This window comes from Pelobates fuscus, chromosome 9 (assembly GCF_036172605.1).
Source record: "Pelobates fuscus isolate aPelFus1 chromosome 9, aPelFus1.pri, whole genome shotgun sequence".
Lineage (NCBI taxonomy): Eukaryota > Metazoa > Chordata > Amphibia > Anura > Pelobatidae > Pelobates > Pelobates fuscus.
In genome coordinates, this window is record NC_086325.1 from 125,757,222 (window position 1) to 125,774,944 (window position 17,723).

Below are 17,723 nucleotides of genomic sequence, written 5' to 3' on the forward strand. Positions count from 1 at the left end.
GCCTGCCCGGGAACCCTATCTACGAAAACCGGGGCCTACAGGACAGAGTGAAGGGGAGAGACGGCCGCTCTCCTCTCCCCCTGCCTGCCACAAAACCATCTCAACCCTCGGATCTCCTACCCCCCCCCCTGGACCGACGGGGGATATCGCGGTCCTCGCTGTGTGCCAGGAGAGACACATTTCTATTGACTACCACGAAACAGACGTGCTCCAGGGCCGGCGACGCACGAGGCATGCACACAATGGCGGCTGAGTACTCGCCACACCAGCGGTTCCATCCCCAAAAGCAAAGCACAGACAGCGGCACCAACCTCACAAGGCGCATTGACGAGCTGTTTGCCAAATTCTGGGAGAAACTGCAGCTCCGAGCTCAGACCGCAAAGGCAAGACAGCAACCCCCCAAGGAAGCAGGTGAGAGGGGCCACGTGCAGCCGCTGAAAAGGGGAACACCCTTAGGCAAGGCACCGGATCGCCCACAAACACTCACCCACCACAGCCCACTACAGCCATCCGACGACTCACCCCTCCAGCCTTACCGGCATCCAGAGTCCAGTGAGAAGACACGCTCCACGGGAAATCGGGGCCTGATACCGAGCCACAATCCCCCGCTGCTGGCAGCCACCGCCACTACCACGCGACGCCATAACAGACAGAAGAACCAGGAACGACAAGCACCTGCACAGTATCACAGACGTCTCCAGGCCCGACCTAAAAATTCAGCCACAAGGAGGACACGCTCCCAGTGGAACAAACTGCGACGGCACGGCTTTGGAAAGGCTGAACAGGGGCCTACCCTGTCGCATGCTGGGGTGGGGACCGAGCTCCCAGACCGAGATGCTGTGAGACGAGATGCACACGGACTTCTGCATCACCCTCTGGACCCCGTGCAGTGCAACACCATTTTGGGGGACAATATCGTACCAGCTACTGGCGTAGGCTAAGTGACTTATGACACACTACACGGTTACCTAGCTTGCTAGGAATATTAGGAACACAACTGTTGAAACACCTCCATGTCTGACAAAGCGATCTCTTCACAAAGCTTTAGTTTACTTATGTGATGTATATATTGTACTAGCATCATTTAGAGCATTTAAAGCTAAGTTACTGTGCATACATTATAATTAAGTTAACATAGCTGACTTGTCAAGCACCAATCAATTTATTTCATTTACTGCTACTTTGACACACACGGCTTATAACTTGTGCCATAGTATATGTTTCCTGTTAACAGCCTAAACTAAGCAAGCGCAACTCACTCTAATGTCAGAGATAACAGCTAAGAACTAGCCAGTATTACTCACGCTAAATGTTTATATGACCTGTGACATCAACAGACTAACTAATATGCTGACTAAGCCTAATCATAGTTTAAACTTACTCTTCAAAGTCAATTACTTAAGCTGAGTCTTAACGTTGAACCACTAGTTACTTAAAAATGTGCAATTCTTCTTCATGCCATACTCATGTTATATTATGTCTCTGTATTCGCGCTTGAGACTGCTGCTGTGGCACTCCAAGCCCTGTTGTAATCAATTGCACGACAAAAATAAAGAATTAAAAAAAAAAAAAAATATTTTACCTCATCAGAGATTAGTTATTATATTATTTTTATACACTCTTCAATAAAGCTTTATTATATTTTCTATGATTCTTTTAATGTTTGAGTATACCTGTCCTTTTTTACCAGCCTATTACCCTAATATGCTCTAGTAATTTCCCGCATGGATTATTGTAACTCTCTCCTGATTGGTTTTCCATATTGCCCCGCTACAGTCTGTAGCCCCGCTACAGTCTGTAATGAATGCTGCCGCCAGACTGATTTTCCTCTTTAGTCGGTCCTCTCACACCTCACCCCTCTGCCAGTTCTTACATTGGCTCCCTGTATCCGATAGAAGTCAATTCGAAGTGCTAACCCATACTGTCACGGCAAGGGTGCATAATTTTTTATTACACTATGGAATATTGTCCTTTAATGTAATTTGTGTAGTACATGGCAGAGATTGTATTGTTAAGGTCAACAGGGTTTACATCTTTTGAAGCTGGGACCCCCACAGAGGTCAAATGACAGAAGGGGTGGTATGAGGATTTTACCATATGGATGTGAAGTAATCAAAACTCTGCAATGTGTGAGGTTCTACACTTGGAAAAAGTCTGAATGTCTCTTCATCCATTTGGCATGTACCTTGGTAATGATATGAGTTTCATGTAGACCCTTATGTTCCAGTAGCATATCCAAGAGAAACATTAATACTTACCCACAGCTTAATAATTAAGCCTCATTTTTATTATATTTGGAACATCAGTTGGGTGGGCTTTTAATAAATCCTGAAAATTAGAACAAGATAATGCATCAGCGGCTGTATTGATGCGTCCTGGAATGTGAATGCAAGTGATGTGAAATTGTAATGTAGCTGCTAACCATGTCAGTTGTCCACTTAGGCTCATAATGGTAAGGGATGAGGATCTGCCCTTATTGATAATGTTGCAAGCTGCTTTATTGTCAGAGAAGCATGTAGCGGGTTGTGTTGGGCTGTCTCTAAATCCTATGGTTATAATGTTATTTTTGTTTCATGTACTATCTGTATTTCTGTATTGTATTAAGCACTCGGCTGATGACCAATCCCAACGACTAATTGCGAACTAGCAGGCTGAGAGTAGCTGAAATCAAACGGGACCTACAAGATAACGGATCTCGCACAACGCAAGTCGAAGCCAAAATGGAGGATCTGGTCGAGGCCCACAACGAATCGGCTGAACAAATTAAATCTACAGCCGAAGACGGGATGACGCTTCTGAATCAATGGAATCTACCCATCTCTAACTTAGTACAAGCTCCTAAACCACCGCGCAGAGTGGACAAAGACTGGCACACAGCCCGCTAACGTCTCGAAACCCAAGTATTCCCGCTCAGGCGGAGCATGGTTGAGGGAACTCAGTCGCAGCTTCGGGCTAATGACTTTTGCTAAATCCTATACCCATATAGCCCTCCAGGAACTTACTGTTATGCTGCACTACAAAATGTAATTTGTTTAGAATAGGTCACATTGACCTAATGTGGTTCTCTTTAGTTTAAGGGTTGTGCACAGCTATTAAGTTTTAAGCTAGGCTATGGGTTTAGCATATACACCGACATCGGGGGTCCGGGTGGGCGCATACACCTAGTAAAGGCCACACTGTACACAACGAGTACATAACTATCTGAGGACTGCGACCTCCAACGGCTCTAGTCCTTCTAGTCCCCCCTGAGTTAATATTGTGAGGCCTTCATAGAGTACTAAACCTCAGTAAGTGCAACAGGTATCGTTTTACATTTTCTGTTTGTCGGAGGTGCTGTGTGGACGTTCCCATCCGAGTCCCGCCTCCCCAATTTTACCAACTCCGCATGGTCATTTGGATGTAATGGGAGGCCGGGCTCGGGGGATGTTGGGCCCGCGCTGCGGTCGCACCGCCACATTGCACCACAGCTTCTGACTTGTTAGACCTTAGTCACAACCACAGGGTGCTGATTCCCTAAGTACAAAGGTTATATATCAGTGTGTAAATTGGGGGATGTCGCGGGGGTGCCTCCCTTCCGGGCCCCGTCTCCCCAACGTGTTCGTTCCGCAGGAATATCTGGATATCATGGGAGGCCGGGTTTGGGGGATGCATTGCCCGCGATGCGGCCTATGCCACACAGATACTGAAGGTTGATAGGGGAGAAACTAAGCAGGATGAATAATGATACCACAAGTTAACTGTATATACTGAAAACATAGGCTAACAGACGCCCACTTGGAGCCCTTAGACTGAAAAAACCTGATACCATGCTGATTTACAAGATATTAGTTCTCCCTCCCACAAGATGCGATCCTATAGGGATATCCCATCTCACAATACGTAATCATAGGTGCTTTAACCTCTCTAAGAAACCCAGAATTAACCTTTAGGAGCTTGTTTTTGAATTACATAGCTCTAGAAATCTGCATATAGCACCCAAAACCGATTGCCTGCTCAGGTCATCTCCTATCTATCACCTCCGATCCCATGCCCCCCACGGCGCTACACTTTAGTGCCTTGTACCGAGATCGGGCTCTATTTGTATATACTTTGGTTTATAGTTTTTGTCCCCCCTCTGACCCCATGTTCACCCCTCCTAGTTTTGTCCCCATCCCCCCCTCCTCCACTGATCCTCCGGATGCTCCGCTCTGGGAATGGCATCCACAACCTCTAGCCTGCATATCACTGAGTACACACGGAAAATGGCACATCACCATGTTTAAGAGATTACAGCGGTTACAAGCAGAGTCACAAGTACCTCACACTGATAATTTACTCGCATAATGTCAGGGGACTAAACATGCCCCATAAGAGGCATATGTTGCTTCACGATGCCCGCAAACTACGAGCGGATATATTATGCCTTCAAGAAACCCACTTCCCCAAAGCAAAGATCCCTCAATTTGGCGTGCAACACTTCCCCCACCAGTTCCACTCTGCTCACGTCTCCAAATCTAGGGGAGTATCTATATATATCCACAGATCAGTTGCCTTTGAATTGTTACAGAAAGTATCAGACACGCAGGGTAGATATTTGATTGTGATATGTTTATTGAATAATGTTCAGTATACCCTTGTGAACCTATATGCACCAAACGAAAATCAGAAAAACTTTTTGCTTAGTATACTCACAAAAGTGGAAGCTAGACAGAGGGGTACCACTGTGATATGTGGCGATATGAATCACATCCTAGATCCGACTCTTGATACCTCACTGCCACCACAGGTAAAACGACAAAAATCCCTTCTGCCAACATGCAAAGCGTTGACACAACTTCTGACGAAGTTCAATTTATACGATGGTTGGAGAACTCTCCATCCATCAGACAGAAATTACTCATATTACTCTAGACCGCATAAGTCCTATTCTAGAATCGACATGATACTCATGCCTGGGCCCTCCCTTAACTTGCTGCAGTCATGCATCATGGGTGAAATTAATTGGTCAGACCATGCACCTGTGTTAGCAACTCTTAAAGACGGCTTCACATACAGAGGCTGTAACCCGTGGAGGTTGAATGATTCGATTCTGCAGGATGAGACATTTGGTTCGGAAGTAGAGTCTGAACTTAGACACTATTTCATAACTAACGAAACACCAGATGTGTCACAGGCCACGATATGGAGTGCACACAAAACAGTGATGAGAGGTCTGTTCATAAGACGTACCTCTTTCCTCAAGCGAATCTCACAAACCAAATCCCTAAACCTGCTGAGACAGCTGAGAGACGCCTCGGCTTCCCATATGCTCAACCCGACTCCTGCAGGCGAGATGCTCATCACACAACTCCAATCGGAACTCAATGATCTCAATATAACCAAGACGACACGCACACTTCACAGACTTAAAACTAAAGAATATCATATGGGTAACAAAGCGGGTTCGCTTCTAGCTAGCCGACTCAGAGAAGTACAAGCCCACACTAAAATCTCACATATCCTAACACGAGATGGGAGGAAAGTGATTAAGCCCCAAGAAATTAGCAACCTATTTGCAGAATTCTATGGTAAACTTTATAATTTAAAAGATGACCCTGCAACCCACCAACCCACCACAGAGGAAATATCTAACTTCCTAGCTGGCGTTCAATTGCCCTCCTTATCAGCCGCACAACAAACCACTCTAGCAGACCCCATCTCACAAAAAGAAGTGGAGGATGTCATAAGTAACCTACCTCTAAACAAAGCACCAGGCCCAGACGGCTTTCCCAATGTGTATTATAGGAGGTTCTCTTCTATCCTTGCCCCCAGGCTAGTCTCACTCTTCACCTCAACTACTGCCTTAGAATCTATGCCATCTGACATGCTTGCAGCTAATGTGGCCACCCTGCCTAAACCCGGGAAGACGCCGACCCAATGTGCCAACTTTAGGCCCATCTCCCTATTAAACTCAGACGTAAAGATCCTTGCCAAAGTATACGCCAATAGACTGACTGATATATTACCTACCATTATCCACCCCGATCAAGTTGGCTTTGTACGTGGAAGACAGGGATCGGATGGTACGAGAAAGGCCCTTGCACTATTGCATACCATGCACAAACAGCCCCCCAACCACCTTCTATTATCCTTGGACGCTGAGAAAGCCTTTGACCGCCTGCATTGGCCATTCCTGCAGGCGGTCATGACTAAATTTGGTATCCCCACACATTTTATCTCAGTGGTCAAATCTCTATACAGTAACCCCGAAGCCCGAGTGTTCACGTCGGGGTTTCAATCTACACCTTTCCCTATCACTAACGGTACTAGGCAGGGGTGCCCCTTGTCACCACTTCTCTACATCATGGCTCTAGAACCCCTAGCTGAATACATCTGATCGACAGCACAGATCAAAGGTATCCGAGTAGGCGAAGTGGAACATAAACTGAACCTCTTCGCAGATGATATCTTACTCACAATCACTGATCCACTAGAGTCCCTGCCAGCGTTCCACTCTGTTCTGCAGAGATACAGCCGTTGTTCATATTACAAGCTGAACCTCTCTAAGACACAGGCTATGGGGGTAGGGATGGAGGAGAGCTACTTGTCTAACTTGAGGAGCCGATTCCTATACGATTGGCGAACTGACTACCTAACATTCTTGGGAATCAAACTCCCATATACTCTAAATAACTTATACCATCTAAACTATGTCAAACTAAGCAGAGAGATCACCACCACTCTCCTAAACTGGAGACACAAATTTATCTCTTGGTCAGGCCGCATCGCAGCAGTTAAGATGGTGATTCTACCCAAATTACAATATCTATTTCGGACACATACTTTACAGATACCACCCACTTACTTCAAAACACTCCAAAAACAAATCAACTCGTTCATTTGGCAAGGAAAAAGGCCTAGAATAGCCTTATCCACACTATACCAACCTAAACAAGCGGGGGGAATGGGCCTTCCCAATGTGCAATTATATTACAGAGCGGCAGTACTAGCCAGCCTATTCTCTATTACCCAAAAAATGTATCATCCCCAATGGGTCCACATAGAACAACACTGGCTGCCTACAAAAGATATGCACACGACACTGTGGTTGCCTCCTCAAAAAAGAGGTGATACCTCTCAAATACTTCCAGCTACCCTAACATTGCTAAAGATATGGGACGTCTCCCAGGGGCTCCTGTGTGGACGCCACCCAAACCCCTCTCTCGATGCCCATTAAAGCATTAACACACATGATACCAGACTTTAATTATAGAGCATGGAATACTTTATGTACACACTCTCTTAGATAAAGGCAAGCTGGCCACATTTGAGACTCTAAAACGAGACCACATACTCCCAAACACAATGCATCACTCCTATTTACAAGTAGCCTCCTGGTGGAAAGCCCACATACCGCGGTCTACCCTTCACACTGAATTGGACCTAACACACTTTGAAAAACTTATCATGGCAGGTAAGCCGGCAAAAAAACCCATATCTACCATATATATATTGCTAATGCCCAAAAAGGCTATCAAATCCATGACCTGGGTACAGTCCTGGGAGAAAGATCTGGATCAAGTAAAGTCAGAACAGGAATGGTTAGCCTCTGTGAATGCGGCCAAGGGTATTTCGTCCTGTGCTACTCACCTAGAGACCACCCGCAAGCTCCTCTATCGCTGGTACATGGTCCCCACAAGACTCGCCACTATGAACCCATCTTTGTCTAACGTTTGCTGGAGATGCAAACAAGATACGGGCTCATTCCTCCATATCTGGTGGAAATGCTCGAAACTCCAACCATACTGGAGCGCAGTCATATCATTAATATACCACCACACATCAGTCACAATACCAAACTCCCCAGCCTCTTTACTCTTATTCATGCATAATGCCTACTACCCCAAACCAACCAAATACTTAATATTCCACATACTGGTTGCAGCCCAACAGCTCATAGCCAAAAACTGGTTATCACCCAATAATGCGTCCATGCAAGAAATAATACGAAACCTTTCCCAAGTTGGGAAATACGAATCCAACATAACGCAGATCTCGCCCCAAGCGAGCTGGAGGCATGAGGTGTGGGAGAACTGGGCACGAAAACACCCGACATGAGTCGCACCCTTGAGAAACAACATATAGCATCTACACACAGGCTGCAGAGGCATTTAGGGTCAATATAGACTGCAGGTACTAAAGGCAAACATTACGACTGGAGGTTCACGAGGGTATACACGAGGAAATATGCGAATCTGAATGTGTAAAATGATCTCGAGTGTTAACTGTATAGGCGCTATAGAGTTGATGTGAATTACTGTATGGGCTGAGAATTCACCTCACCATTAACCCCCCCTTTCTTCCTTTCTGTACCCCCACTGGTTTTACTCATGACAAATAAAAATAAAAATTGTCAAATTGAAAAAAAAAACACTCCATTCGTCATACGAACAAACTACCGAACAATCAGACCACCCCAGAGAGAAGTGTGCCTCTAGTTTACCCCCCTGATCAGTGTTTAAAAACAGTCTAATCGAGCAGCCATGCTGGACGGTCGCTCCGTACAAGCTCCGTAGTAATTCGCCCAAAACAAGTCAATATTGGGGCAAAAGCCTTAAGCCTCGACAGTTCTGTGACCTAGAAAAGAGAGTTTGATACGGCGGCAACAAGCGACAAGTCTCTCGACCACAACCAGCGGCTTCTACCCGGGGACAGACCTGAGGCCTACTCGGATGGTGAAAGGGAGGCTGCCGCTCCCTGCACTGACTGCAGCCCACCCACCTGGAGGTCTCCCCGGTACACTCTCCCCCCCCCCCTGCCGGTGAGGGATATCCCGGCAACCACAGCCTGTGACCGAACAGCAAAAGAAACAGTGCCTGACCTGCACTACCAGACCAGCACTGAAAAACATGGCGGATGCCACGTGTAAGTAACTAAACAGCCCCCCTGCTACCCTCACTCGAGATACGGCTTGACCGCCTATTCGCTGTCTTCTGGGCAAAAATTTATCACCAAAGGGGCACTTACGAGGAGGCTACACCAATGCTCCCAGATGATGTTGCGCAACAACCCACAGCTCCAGAACGGAGTGATGGCGCGGCATGAATGGGGGGGAGGAGGTGGTGGGCGACCCGACAAAAGCTTGTCACCTATTAACATAACTATGACATACCTGCCTGCCTGGCAATTCTCATGTTTATTTCTTCTATTTATTTTGTTATAACCATCCACATGTCACAGTTTATCGTATAGGATACCGCCTCATATACTCCTGACATGTTCCGATAAGCCTGTTGTATTATTACGTAAAACACGTTGAATAAGCCTGTGACTACACAAGCTAACCTAAAAATGTATGCAGTAATTACCTAATGAGCCCTCTCTATAAGTTACAAGCGAACCATATATCAGCATGTTCTCTCTTGTTCAAAAAAAAAATGTGTGTGACTATCTCATACCATGTCGCTGTATATTTTTGAACGATAATGCACTGCTTGTTAGCGCTGTCGTGGTGCTGCAAGCATATTGTTCTCCTCTTCACAAAACAAAAATAAAGAATAAAACAAAAACAAAAAAAACAGTCAAATCGGCAATTAGATGAATGCTCTGTGTGTGTTCCCTGGATGGGCGCTGTTCGGTATACGAACACGTGGCGGCGGCCATCTTGCCATATAAATGCACAGCAGTGTTTGGTCGTCGAGTGTCTGGAACCCAAATCAGACACTCGACCACGCGAACACCGCTGAGACCTCCAGACTTCCTTACATTCGTGCCGAAACAACCGAACGGGTCGCATTTTGGTAGAAAGAATCATACGAACAAGGGGATTCACACGAATGCAAACACAAGCCATTCAGCCCAGTACACTGTGTGCAGAATTATTAGGCAAATGAGTATTTTGACCACATCATCCTCTTTATGCATGTTGTCTTACTCCAAGCTGTATAGGCTCGAAAGCCTACTACCAATTAAGCATATTAGGTGATGTGCATCTCTGTAATGAGAAGGGGTGTGGTCTAATGACATCAACACCCTATATCAGGTGTGCATAATTATTAGGCAACTTCCTTTCCTTTGGCAAAATGTGTCAAAAGAAGGACTTGACAGGCTCAGAAAAGTCAAAAATAGTGAGATGTCTTGCAGAGGGATGCAGCACTCTTAAAATTGCAAAGCTTCTGAAGCGTGATCATCGAACAATCAAGTGTTTCATTCAAAATAGTCAACAGGGTCGCAAGAAGCGTGTGGAGAAACCAAGGCACAAAATAACTGCCCATGAACTGAGAAAAGTCAAGCGTGCAGCTGCCAAGATGCCACTTGCCACCAGTTTGCCCATATTTCAGAGCTGCAACATCACTGGAGTGCCCGAAAGCACAAGGTGTGCAATACTCAGAGACATGGCCAAGGTAAGAAAGGCTGAAAGACGACCACCACTGAACAAGACACACAAGCTGAAACGTCAAGACTGGGCCAAGAAATATCTCAAGACTGATTTTTCTAAGGTTTTATGGACTGATGAAATGAGAGTGAGTCTTGATGGGCCAGATGGATGGATTGGTAAAGGGCAGAGAGCTCCAGTCCGACTCAGACGCCAGCAAGGTGGAGGTGGAGTACTGGTTTGGGCTGGTATCATCAAAGATGAGCTTGTGGGGCCTTTTCGGGTTGAGGATGGAGTCAAGCTCAACTCCCAGTTTCTGGAAGACACCTTCTTCAAGCAGTGGTACAGGAAGAAGTCTGCATCCTTCAAGAAAAACATGATTTTCATGCAGGACAATGCTCCATCACACGCGTCCAAGTACTCCACAGCGTAGCTGGCAAGAAAGGGTATAAAAGAAGAAAATCTAATGACATGGCCTCCTTGTTCACCTGATCTGAACCCCATTGAGAACCTGTGGTCCATCATCAAATGTGAGATTTACAAGGAGGGAAAACAGTACACCTCTCTGAACAGTGTCTGGGAGGCTGTGGTTGCTGCTGCACGCAATGTTGATGGTGAACAGATCAAAACACTGACAGAATCCATGGATGGCAGGCTTTTGAGTGTCCTTGCAAAGAAAGGTGGCTATATTGGTCACTGATTCGTTTTTGTTATGTTTTTGAATGTCAGAAATGTATATTTGTGAATGTTGAGATGTTATATTGGTTTCACTGGTAAAAATAAATAATTGAAATGGGTATATATTTGTTTTTTGTTAAGTTGCCTAATAATTATGCACAGTAATAGTCACCTGCACACACAGATATCCCCCTAAAATAGCTATAACTAAAAACAAACTAAAAACTACTTCCAAAAATATTCAGCTTTGATATTAATGAGTTTTTTGGGTTCATTGAGAACATGGTTGTTGTTCAATAATAAAATTAATCCTCAAAAATACAACTTGCCTAATAATTCTGCACTCCCTGTATTTACACCTATTTTAACTCACGAACAGAGACCAACCGCAAGGCCAAAATGTATGGAACTCCTTTCGGCTACTGCCTCGTGTGCGGTCAGTCAAACGAACTACTCCACCTAACTCCCGAACCCCTGGTCCGATCTGGGTTATTTTAGAGTATGTTGGTTACCCAGATCGGAGCTATCAGGGGATACCATATTTAGAGGTGTACCCTATGTATTTGGGGTACATCCAGAAACTGGAGAAAAGTATATACTGAGTAAGTGAATCATGTGTCATTCTGAGGGGAGGGGATGTGTGGGTTGTAACTTGTGTAGGATTGGCTACTGTACAAATTACTGTGGGAGTCTCCCTTGCATAAAAGCAGGGTGTGTGAAATAAAACTGCTCCTGATACTGTGTGTCGTCCAGTTATTGGGAATCGTGATGGGATATTCCTGGATTATTTTATTTATTATTGATGCTGTTTATCCTGGGTTACCTTCTTGTTCCTGCATTCCTGTTTAACACCAGCGGAGAAGTCTATGGGAATCTAATGCTCCGCTACATTGGTTGGCAGCGGCGGGATCCAGCACCCACAAAGGAACAAGCACCAGGGAAGGCAACAATACAAAAAAGACTGACCATACCCCATTTAATGTACATTCTCTGAAACTGCTATGTTTATAAAAAAAAAAGGGTTAATCCTAGAGGGACCTGGCACCCAGACCACTTCATTAAGCTGAAGTGGTCTGGGTGCCTAGAGTGGTCCTTTAAGGATAACACATGAGAAGGATTTGATCATTGTTCTAGAGAACAAACTAGGCAACAATGTGTAATGTCAGTCAGCAGTTGCTAAGGCCAGTTAAAGGATCACTATAGGGTCAGGAACACAAACATGTATTCCTGGCCCTATAGTGTTAACACCACCCTCTAGCCCCCCCTGAGACGCTCATGCCTCCATAAATATAGTAAGAATCTTACTGTATTCAAACCAGAAGCTGTAACTCTGCATGCTGTTAGACTCAGAAAAACAAGCAGTCTGCTGGCATGTGGTGGCCTGATCCAATCACAGTGCTTCCCCATAGGATTGGCTGAGACTGACAAAGAGGCAGATCAGGGGCAGAGCCAGCATTATTCAAACACAGTCCTGGTCAATCAGCATCTTCTCATAGAGATTCATTGAATCAATGTATCTCTATGAGGAAAGTTCAGTGTCTGCATGCAGAGGGAGGAGATACTGAATGTTTGGAAGCATTTTAGGTATCCATGACCCAGGAAGGATCTCTAGCTACCTGAGGAGTGGCCAGTGAAGTTATCACTAGACTGTAATCTAAAAATACAGTGTTTACAGCAAAAAACCTGAAGGTAATGATTCTATTCACCAGAACAAATCCAATAAGCTGTAGTTGTTCTGGTGACTATAGTGTCCCTTTAAGTATTGTCATGCATAAAAAGGGGTACTAATTCTAGGGATGAAAATATAGTTTTGCCTTGTGGCAAACCTAGCCACTTCAGACTATGGAACTGGGTCTCTAAAGGTTGTCCTACACACTGCTGACATATTGTGTTTGACTGTAATGTGTATTCTGCCTTGAAATGTATGTTTGCCTGTATTCCTATAGGATTCATATGCAAGCAGCCGAAAGCCGCTGGCATTTACATGGTCGTTTCACGAACAGCAACTTTACCGGCTGTTCGTGAAACGAATTAGGTACCGAACCCAAGCCTACACACTGAGAGTCGTGTGGCACAAATTACCCCGATTGCAACATTGTTGCAATCGGTAATTAAGTGTGTTCTTAGGTGGCCGTCGTTCGACTACCGACCACGCAGCGGTCGGCCATCTTGGATCCTTTGTCCCCCCCAGCGGTGTTTGGTCGTCAAGCGCGTGGAACTAAAAACGGCTACTCGACGACACGAACACCGCTGTACTTCCAGGCCGTTCGGGAGCTCCGGTCTTCTCCTATTGTGGTTCCCCATCGGTGTTCGGTACTTTTAAACAAATTAACTTAGTGAATGTATTTTGTGCGGCGTTCGGTTAGTTTAGCTGGGATCTGAGCGGTATTCACACGAAATGTGCACTCCAACCCCAGCTATCTACCGAACGTCTGTTAGTGCAATTAATGTGAATATTGTTGGAGTTATGGATTTTAAAGTGAAATGCCGTTTCTGCTGCACGAGGGGATAATCCAATTAACAGTATATTTCAGTGGGAGTATCCCTCTCGTGCAGCGGTGCCTGATGTGAGAAATGCTCCAAATGTTAAGTCCCCCATGTAGTCCCTTACTGTATTACCCCTGCTTTGTCAGTAAGGAAACCCCTTGCATGGGGACTTGCATAAATACTGGAAGTTGTGAATAAAGATCTCAGTTGACTCCCAGACTGTGTTTCATCCGGTTATTGGGAGGATTGGGATACTGCCTTACTTTTCAGTGCTGACTGTGGATTTACCTGTAATACCAGCGGAGATCGTGGATTATAATACTTCACTCCGCTACATGCCTTTTTATGAATCACTGGTAAGACCACACCTTGAATATGGGTGTAATTTTGGACACAGCATATTCAAACAAAGAAATTATGGCACTAGAAAAAGTGCTGAGGCGGGCTACAAACTTAAAGAACCACTATAGGCACCAAGCCCACTTCAGCTCAATGAAGTGGTCTGGGTGCCAGGCCCATCTGGGGTTAACCCTGCAGCTGTAAACATAGCAGTATTAGAGAAACTGCTATGTTTACGTCAGGGTTAATCCAGCCTCTAGTGGCTGTCTCATTGCTAGCCGCTAGAGGCGCTTCTGCGCTTCTCACTGTGATTTTCACAGTGAGAAGACGCTTGCATCCGTAGGAAAGCATTGAGAAATGAGGAGAGTCCCCAGCGCCGAGGGAGCCTGGCGTTAGAGAAAGGTAAGCGTTTAACCCCTTCCTCCCCCTAGAGCCCAGCGGGAGGGGGCCATGAGGGTGGGGGTGGGGGGGGGACCTATTAACACTATTGTACCAGGAAAACAAGTTTGTTTTCCTGGCACTATAGTGGTCCTTTAATGAAAAGGAATGGAGCGTTTTAGTTGTGAAGAAAAGGTAACAGATTTAAATCTGCTTAGTTTAGAAAAACGGTGCTTCAGCCACCTAAAGCCAAACAACAAAGCACACCTAAAGACACCAAACGACCTAAACACCACCAGACACCCACACACTCCAACACCCTATACAACACCTACAGACCCCAAGGGGGGAACACAGACCACAAGCTCATAACCGTTGGATGAGGACAAAATAATACCAAAGGAAAGGCATCACAAATGCCCCAAATGACAAAACAAACAGACGACCCACCAAAATCACAACCCAGAGGGGTAATCGTCAAATGTAATGAATACACAAACTCTATACCTCAACCCTACTGTACTGCAAAATAAATAACTATGTGTAACCCCCCCCCATCCTCATGTTGACTACCCTCCCCACATTCTTTATTCTGTACCCCAAATTACCTGAAAGTACAATTGAAAAAAAATAAAAAAAAATTAAGAATTTACAAAAAGAAAAATGGTGCTTCAGATGCGATATGATATCAGTATACAAGTATATATGGGGCCAATATAAACCATTGCCTGGAAAATTGTTAAAAAACAGGACTATACATTAAACATGAGGTCACACATTGAGACTGGAAGAAAGGATATTTGGTCTACAGCAAAGGAAAACATTCTTAACAATAAGTATGTGGAATTCTCTGCCTGAAGAGGTGTTTTTATCAGAGTCTGTACAGATGTTTAAACCGCAACTGGATGAATACTGGTAAAAGAAACATAACCTAATATTCAGGGATCATTTTTAATATGTAGGTAACAGCTTCTGGATCCAAGGAGAGATTTAACGGCCATTCTAAGATTGAGAATGATTTTTTTCCTGGTTTGTTGCAAAATTGGAAAATGATTTAACGGTTTTTCGCCTTCTTTTGGATCACAGCAAAAACATAAGTGATAAAGGCTGAACTTGATAGACGCAAGTCTCTTTTCAGCCTATATAAACGTTGTCATATGTAACTAAACTAATTTTGCTATATACTGCCCTATTTGGCAGTCTTGATAGCCCCCCTTAAAACATGTAAAAAGTTTTCAAACTCTCCTGTAATCCCACACCAGGCAAAGCTCTGAGGGAAGTAAATTTAACAACCCAAAAAAATACAAATAAAAAAGTGATTTGATGGAGAGCCCGCTATGTTCAAGGAAGAAGATGGTTACATGTATCGCCAGCACGCAGTGCATGCTGGCGACAGACGTAATATTTGCAGAGAATTGACATTTGGTAGTTAGTCACATATGCTGGGGGTGTAACTAGCCCCTGGAACAGAAAGACTCTTACCACCATGACCATTTCAAATCACTGAAGTGGTCAATGGCGTTTGGAGTAACCCTTTTAGTACTTTGTTGGCCTTGTCAGATCCATTTGCATCTATTCCTAGAAGGAGTCTGCCTGGTTCGAACAAATATCAAAGCTCTAAACCTAGTAACTAGGATGGGGATGTTGAAATTCTTATAAATGAATAATCCCCAACATATTAGTTTTTCAAATCCCCCTATAAATTACCAGAATTCTTATACAATGAGCACAACTTATTTTAATATATACATAAAATACATGTACATGACTACAACGTTTATTTCACATAATACTTTTCTCTCATTATTATGCATAGAGGAGGTTGTCTATATGAGTTGCAATTACATTTTTTGACTGTACATTTGTAGTCTAACTAGAACAAAACTGTACTCATAATAATCTGGTATTTTTTTGTATATGCATGATACAATGAATGCATGTGTGATTGTAGCATTGGTATGCAGTTAATGTCCGTGGTTTTCTTGCCTGCCTTATTTCCTATTCCATAAATGTCCGCCCCTGTAGGTTTCTCGTGTGCTTTTTGTTTGCGTGGTGTCAGGCAAATATAAAATAAGCACATTCACCTTCATACGTGTTGGGTTAAGGTATGTAAGTATACCTTACTGTTGACCTAAGATAGATAGATAGATAGAAATATATTTTCAAGGTGTTTGTGTGTATTTATTGCTGGCGTCTGTAATGTCGTGCAAATGGATGCATTTACTGAATTACATAATATAGGTAGTGTGTTCGATTGTTTCATGGTAGGCATACGATTCATACCTTCTATCAGTGAGCTTCTCTGGTGGAACATAGATAACCGTTAGATCTCATTTCCCGAGGTGGAAGAAAATGTGTGCAGATGGCATACTGGAATTGCTGGCTGACAAATCTTGGCTTATTAGCAGTCCTTGACATAATCGGACATAAAATAACCTTCCTTTTTTCCCCCAGATTTAAAGCATCGAAGACTTGCAGTTTATCCTATCAAATTGTATTCGTTCTGCTTCACAAGGAGATGATGACAGAAAAAGGGAGTGATGATAGAGAAAAAAGAGAGAGGTAGGTTGGAAGGAGAAGAAGGAGGAGAATTGGGATGGGATGAATGAGTAAGGTTGGGGCCCGTACATAAATGCTGAGAAATTCGGAATACGAAACCAGAGGATAGGTGGGACAACAGTCATGAGACTAACAGGCTGGACTAATTTCTACATTATCTGCGTGTCAGCGAAAGAACGGATGAAAGACTGGATCACTCTAGATAAATAATCTAGGAAAGATGCAGTTACATTTCAGAATTTATGCAGTCTCAAAAAACAGAGGCTGAAAACAATAATCGTGCAATCACATCAAGCCGTGGAAAGGGGTGGTGATTGCATGGAAAAAGGATGCATAGTGGAGACATGCACAGCAGACGCACGTATAGTAAATGCACCTGAACGTTTACGTTCAAGTGTACTGAAAAAAAAATGTGACAGAGACATTCATAGTTTCCACGTTAAATGCTCACACTAAGCACAAATTACACTTCTGAATTAACGTTCTGCTTTCCTTACTTCAATCTTAAAAGAGCTTTTGCTGCATTGGTATGTTCGATCATGTAACAGTTAAAAATGGTCAGTGGCTATGTCCATTGCATGGACAATATATAACAAACGTATTAGAATTTAGAATACCAAAAAAAAAAAAAATCACACAATACACAGTCTAACTGGATATATTGGCGATAGCTTTTATTTAAAGGGTGTGAGACTCATTACAGACAAGCCTTCACCAATAAATTCAGAACCAAATTGAATAAATAAACCTTACAATAACTTTAAAACCAAGTTGAACTTCGTACAGTCCACCCTGAGAGCCAGACTGTTACCATTGCATCTCCTTTCACCACCTAAATTTGATGCAGCCTTAACGATTGACTTAAAGCTTACGAAAGATAATTGGGAAGGTTGGATGCTTGTTTGTATAAGGTGAGGTACAAGGTCTTATGTGTGAAAATGCTGCCCTA

General features: G+C 44.0%; 1 protein-coding gene across 2 annotated transcripts in view; it reads right to left on the bottom strand.

Moving 5' to 3' along the window:
- BRINP1 (BMP/retinoic acid inducible neural specific 1) overlaps positions 1–16,976 on the bottom strand; it is a 754,539-nt gene extending 737,563 nt beyond the window's left edge. The window contains exon 1 of one of the 2 annotated variants that reach the window (XM_063432378.1): positions 16,499–16,976. The gene's annotated coding sequence lies outside the window, so the exon portion shown is untranslated. The remainder of the gene's footprint in view (positions 1–16,498) is intronic. The other variant, XM_063432377.1, reaches the window with a different exon arrangement.
- Positions 16,977–17,723: the final 747 nt, after the last annotated feature.